Raw genomic sequence first — 7,375 nt, 5'->3', positions numbered from 1 at the left:
ACATATCCTTTATATCTAATCCATACACCAACGACCAAAAACACCTACAAACACTTTCATTCTTCAATTTTCTTCATCTAATTGATCTCTCTCAAGTTCTATCTTCAAGTTCTAAGTGTTCTTCATAAATTCCAAAAGTTCTAGTTTCATAAAATCAAGAATACTTTCAAGTTTGCTAGCTCACTTCCAATCTTGTAAGGTGATCATCCAACCTCAAGAAATCTTTGTTTCTTACAGTAGGTTATCATTCTAATACAAGGTAATAATCATATTCAAACTTTGGTTCAATTTCTATAACTATAACAATCTTATTTCAAGTGATGATCTTACTTGAACTTGTTTTCGTGTCATGATTCTGCTTCAAGAACTTCGAGCCATCCAAGGATCCATTGAAGCTAGATCCATTTTTCTCTTTTCCAGTAGGTTTATCCAAGGAAATTAAGGTAGTAATGATGTTCATAACATCATTCGATTCATACATATAAAGCTATCTTATTCGAAGGTTTAAACTTGTAATCACTAGAACATAGTTTAGTTAATTCTAAACTTGTTCGCAAACAAAAGTTAATCCTTCTAACTTGACTTTTAAAATCAACTAAACACATGTTCTATATCTATATGATATGCTAACTTAATGATTTAAAACCTGGAAACACGAAAAACACCGTAAAACCGGATTTACGCCGTCGTAGTAACACCGCGGGCTGTTTTGGGTTAGTTAATTAAAAACTATGATAAACTTTGATTTAAAAGTTGTTATTCTGAGAAAATGATTTTTATTATGAACATAAAACTATATCCAAAAATTATGGTTAAACTCAAAGTGGAAGTATGTTTTCTAAAATGGTCATCTAGACGTCGTTCTTTCGACTGAAATGACTACCTTTACAAAAATGACTTGTAACTTATTTTTCCGACTATAAACCTATACTTTTTCTGTTTAGATTCATAAAATAGAGTTCAATATGAAACCATAGCAATTTGATTCACTCAAAACGGATTTAAAATGAAGAAGTTATGGGTAAAACAAGATTGGATAATTTTTCTCATTTTAGCTACGTGAAAATTGGTAACAAATCTATTCCAACCATAACTTAATCAACTTGTATTGTATATTATGTAATCTTGAGATACCATAGACACGTATACAATGTTTCGACCTATCATGTCGACACATCTATATATATTTCGGAACAACCATAGACACTCTATATGTGAATGTTGGAGTTAGCTATACAGGGTTGAGGTTGATTCCAAAATATATATAGTTTGAGTTGTGATCAATACTGAGATACGTATACACTGGGTCGTGGATTGATTCAAGATAATATTTATCGATTTATTTCTGTACATCTAACTGTGGACAACTAGTTGTAGGTTACTAACGAGGACAGCTGACTTAATAAACTTAAAACATCAAAATATATTAAAAGTGTTGTAAATATATTTTGAACATACTTTGATATATATGTATATATTGTTATAGGTTCGTGAATCAACCAGTGGCCAAGTCTTACTTCCCGACGAAGTAAAAATCTGTGAAAGTGAGTTATAGTCCCACTTTTAAAATCTAATATTTTTGGGATGAGAATACATGCAGGTTTTATAAATGATTTACAAAATAGACACAAGTACGTGAAACTACATTCTATGGTTGAATTATCAAAATCGAATATGCCCCTTTTTAATTAAGTCTGGTAATCTAAGAATTAGGGAACAGACACCCTAATTGACGCGAATCCTAAAGATAGATCTATTGGGCCTAACAAACCCCATCCAAAGTACCGGATGCTTTAGTACTTCGAAATTTATATCATATCCGAAGGGTGTCCCGGAATGATGGGGATATTCTTATATATGCATCTTGTTATTGTCGGTTACCAGGTGTTCACCATATGAATGATTTTTATCTCTATGTATGGGATGTGTATTGAAATATGAAATCTTGTGGTCTATTGTTACGATTTGATATATATAGGTTAAACCTATAACTCACCAACATTTTTGTTGACGTTTAAAGCATGTTTATTCTCAGGTGAATATTAAGAGCTTCCGCTGTTGCATACTAAAATAAGGACAAGATTTGGAGTCCATGTTTGTATGATATTGTGTAAAAACTGCATTCAAGAAACTGATTTCGATGTAACATATTTGTATTGTAAACCATTATGTAATGGTCGTGTGTAAACAGGATATTTTAGATTATCATTATTTGATAATCTACGTAAAGCTTTTTAAACCTTTATTTATGAAATAAAGGTTATGGTTTGTTCTAAAAATGAATGCAGTCTTTGAAAAACGTCTCATATAGAGGTCAAAACCTCGCAACGAAATCAATTAATATGGAACGTTTTTAATCAATAAGAACGGGACATTTCATGTGTATAGGTCCAATTAGCACGGTTGTGCGTTTTGGTTGACCACCTTTGACGAGGTGCACAATTTGTGTGTATGTTATCACATGGGCGGGTGATGTGGATTATATAACCCCAATGGCGAAGGGTTAATATTGTAAGTGGAATAATTATGCGTTCATGTTTATGGCGTATTTGTTTGTGGATGTTATGGTAGCATCGAGTGTGAACCACGAGTCGGTAGCACTATAAAATAAGATGTGAACCACGAGCCGGTAGCATCGAGTGTGAACCACGAGCCGGTAGCACTATAAAATAAGATGTGAACCACGAGCCGGTAGCATCGAGTGTGAACCATGAGCCGGTAGCACTATAAAACGAGGCGTGAACCACGAGCTGGTAGCATCGAAGTGTGAACCACGAGCCGGTAGCACTTTAAAGAGTATGACTCAAATGCGTATGGTGTGAACCACGAGCCGGTAGCACCATAGCGTTTATGGTTAACCATATTGTGTTTGTGATTGTTTAGCATGTTAAATATTGTATACGTATAATGTTGTATTGTTGTGATGTAGCTAACCCTCCGGGTGTAGCTTATTGGCATTTGTTCACATTGTCGTTGGTGAACTTACTCATTGTTGATGTTGTTAGCTTGTTGCTTAGTGATCGTACAGTATGCTTAGATTAGCTTGCCTTTATGCTTGGATGCTTCGGTATGCGTTATTTGATTATTTGTGTGGCGTATCCATTTTATGCATATATAAGTATGTAGTATATTATCACTCACTAAGCATTAGCTTACCCTCTAGTTGTTTACTTTTTATAGATTTGCTTGGATGAGGTGGCTCGGGTAAGCGTGGGAACTAGTGACTCGCGTAGTTACTTTAGAAGGCTTGCTTTTGGACTTGATTAGGATTGGGTAGCGTATCCCCAATCGCCATGCTCGGCTTTATTTTGTGATAAAAATCATGTGGTTGAAAACTTGTATTTTGTACGAAAGTCGTAAAACGGCCGATGTGGGCCTGGTCTCGTAAAACTCATTTTATTATTGGAACGTGTTAGTTTTAACTAATATAATAAGTTGTGAAAATCGTTTGGTCTAAAAGTGTCGGGAAGCAAGAGATCTTTTTTGCAAAAAAGGAAAAGTTGGACAGGCCGTTTTGGCGCGCCGCGCAGGTCAGTGGCGCGCCGCGCAGGTCATTGGCGCGCCGCGCCACTATGCTGTACAAATTTTTTTTTTTTTTCGTATTTCGATTGCATATGGGTTGGGTCGTTACAAGTGGTATCAGAGCATGGTCTAAGGGATTTAGGCGACTTGAGATATGTGCCTAGACTTAGACTTTTGTGTGTGCTTAATTGTTGCGAGACTTGTAGGATTACGGGTCGGAATGGGTTATAGTTAGTGCCTTGTTTGTAGGTGGACTAACGTTTATATTAGTAATGCGGATATTATTAATATATTATTGTGTTGTGTAATAATTCTCGCGTGTGTTGTTGTCGCGTAGAATTTGTTTGTGTTTGTTTATGACATCAAGCGAGGCGGTCGTTGTACTAACAAGTTGATACGGCGTGTATGCGTAATAAGGACTTGCAAACCTTATTATGGGTGCAAATCATGTCTAACAAGTGATGTACGACGAGTGTTTAGCAAGATGGGATGGTGTTGTGCGTGTGGTCTATACGTTCGTGATTTAATCGTTTGTATCCCTTAGAATGAAAACGGAAGATGGATGCGGAACGAGTGAGCCTATTCACGAAGGGAAGGATGAGTTAACGTTAAAGATTGAGGCCGAGTTTGAACAATATATCTCGGTTTTCACCGGCAAAGTTAGAGAAGTAACCAAGGAGTTGGTCGAAGGACAAATGACAGAAATGGTCCGAGACCAAGTGACTAAAGTTGTAAAGGAAGAGTTTGAAAAGAGGTTTCCCAAACCTCGAGGTAGCGATGATGAAGATGTACTTGCAATGTTAGGATTACATGGTGCTCATGGTAAGAGGGCACGAAGTACGCCTGAAGGCGCCGGGAATGTGAAGAAGAAGAGTAAGAAGGGTTACAAGCTCACGTGCTTTAAGTGTGGGGAACGGGGTCATTTGGCACAAGATTGTACGGTGGTGCCGTTAGGCTCAATCAGGTGTTTCATTTGCCGGATGGAGGGACACCGAAAATCAGAGTGTTCCGAATCGCATGACGATCGGGTTAAGAGGTTAGAGCGCGAATACATGATGGGTAGTGGAGCACGGAAGCCCAACAGCGCTACATCAGGTACCTTTAGTACAAAATTATATGTTGTTCGTTTGTAATAACATGCGGTATGTGCGTAAGTCTTAGCTAAACTTTATTCTCCGTTGGAGATAATTCTTAGCAAGCGGGCGGTTTACGTTTATGGTTCCGGTTTGCTCTCAGTAGAGTGTATAAGTGGTGTGTTGTGCCTTGATCCTATGGTGCGAATCCTTGGGTGCTTAAGCATTTTGGTTGGTATCGGGTCGTTAAGCTCGTTTGAGTGAGATCCTTAAAGTCTCAATGGTGTTGTGCATGTTATTGATATGGGTGACGTTCCTAATGGAAGTACCCTATGGTGACGTTTGATTGTCGGGCGAAGGGCTTAAGACTTGGTGCAACCAAGCATTTCTTAGTATTTGGGAAATGTTTCTACCAAACAATGGAAATGGGTTTTGGTGTTCGGTCGTTAAGCGCGTGTTCGCTTTCGTGTTGAAGTTGATGAACCATGAGGTTCGTCGGGTGGATTGAAACTCTTGAAATCGAGTGTTGATCTCGATGCATGTTGGTAAAGGAGTCTACGTGACGCGATATTAGGTGCCTTTTTATACCTACTAGCGTGGTGTTCGACTCCGATTGTGTTGCGGTTACATTGTACTTAGGGTACCGAAGTGAAACCCTTAGGTTCATGAGTGATCGGGTGAAATTCGACAAACTAAAGCAATTGGATGATTGCGAGTGTATAGTTCGTGTAATTTGGGGTACACTTTTCGTTCGAAGTGTTTAAGGATAGGTTAGGATCCTTGGTATGCTCAAAGTTGGAGCAAGACATGGTGATGGGCCGTGTGAACCCAATTATTGGTAAAGTCTACCTTTGGTAGCATTATACGGGTGTACGAGATGCGGTTATGGAACGTAATTCTAAGTGGGGGAGCTACACTCCCATACGAGGAGATTTTAGTGTGAGATTTCGGACAATGCTTATGGTAGATCCGAAATTTGTGTCGGGACCTAGATTCAGTCGATTTGTGGTAGAGTACAATTTCGGAAAAATTGTACCTATGATTTTGGATTTGAATTATCACCAATGTGGTAATGTGGTAAATCTCGTTGAGAGATAATGGACGGGTATGGCGAGCAAGGTGAAATCCCTCGGTTAAGGGATGTGCGTGGTGGATTCTCTTATAGAGAATTATTGTTTTGTGCCTATGTTCGATATAGGTGGTTCTTACTCGATTGTGTGGATGGTTAGTGGTATTCGTTAGGGTTCACTATAGTGTAACAGAGCGCGATGTTGCACTACTCGTTGTTTGAGGCCAAAAGTGCGTATGTGATTGATGAAGCATGACCTTCGGGGTCCGCTGACTTCATCTTGAGATCGTTGATTGGTGAAGCATGAATTTCGGGGTCCGCTGACTTTCGGGGTCCGCTGACTTCATCATGAGATCGTTGATTGGTGAAGCATGACCGTTCGGGGTCCGCTGACTTCATCATGGGAGTATGTGATTGGTGAAGCATGACCGTTCGGGGTCCGCTGACTTCATCATGGGAGTAGTGATATATCGGTGAAGCATGACCGTTGACAGGGTCTGCTGACTTCATCCGGTGTTGAGTGATTTATCGGTTGTTTTATACACCGATGGTGGGGTCGTAAGGACCGTGTAGTGTGATCTATCGGTTGTTTTATACACCGATGGTGGGATCGTGAGGACCGTGTTGTGTGATTAGTGATGCGATAGCCGTGTTTCGCTCACATGTTGTTACGGGTGTGACAATAGTCGATTTTGTACACCTTAGGATTAGCGTTGCCATATTCGTTTTGGGCGCTTTTAGTTTTAGCCGTTGCTTATGATGTTAGGATAGTGGCGTATTGGTTGTATTGCGCACTACAAAGGATGTTTAGTGGTAAGTGTAATCTGTAAGGATTCATGTGGTTCGATCCTCAACGTTTAGATTGTTGACTTTAGGTTGAGACATGGTCGCTTTTAGCGTTGTCCTTGGTAAAGGTACGCTAAGGAATTGATATCTCGGTACGAGATTGGTTGAGTTTTTCCCGATATGGGAAAAAGAGCAGGTTTTAGTGCTCGGATAGTGGTTTTGATAAATCGCGGGTGGCGATTTTAGTTGTTAAAGGTGATTCATTGGGAAGAATTGTCTAGGAAAGTTCGGATTGGGACTTATGATTGAGGACCATTGAGTAGGTCCAGATTGGTTAAGTGGTGAAGATTACGAGGACGTGATCTATTTTAAGTGGGGGAGAGTTGTAAGACCCACATATTTATTGTACATAAGGTATTTATGGTGTACGATGCGTGTATGAAGTGTACGAAGCACGTCGTGTTGCTTGCTCGAACGTCGAAGGAAACTGGACGTTGTCTGAAGTGACAAGGTGTGTACATATCTTTTCAACCCCAAATAAAATTTGTGTTGATGTTTCAAAGCCTTACCATTGAAAATAAAATCTTATTACGTTTCCAACGATATTTGATTCATCGAAAACGGAGCAACGGTCAAAAAGTTATGGCCAAAACAAGTTACTGAAAACTGACCTGAAGGTTGGAGCGGCGCTCCACCTTATGGAGCGGCGCTCCGATCCCGTCTGATGAGGGACTAAACTTGACAAGGGATCAAACCCTTGACTAGGTCAAAGGGTCAAACCCCTTTCATCCATTCATTTCATCCTCATCTTTTACTACTTCCAAATCCTCTCAACATTCAATCCTTAATTCATCATCTAAATCCGATTTTGGAGGCTAACATCAAAACAAATTACATATTTGGAATCCTCTCTTCATTCTCTACG

Source organism: Rutidosis leptorrhynchoides, chromosome 9 (genome assembly GCF_046630445.1).
Source record: "Rutidosis leptorrhynchoides isolate AG116_Rl617_1_P2 chromosome 9, CSIRO_AGI_Rlap_v1, whole genome shotgun sequence".
NCBI classification, from domain to species: domain Eukaryota; kingdom Viridiplantae; phylum Streptophyta; class Magnoliopsida; order Asterales; family Asteraceae; genus Rutidosis; species Rutidosis leptorrhynchoides.
Note: the sequence above shows the minus strand (reverse complement) of the source record.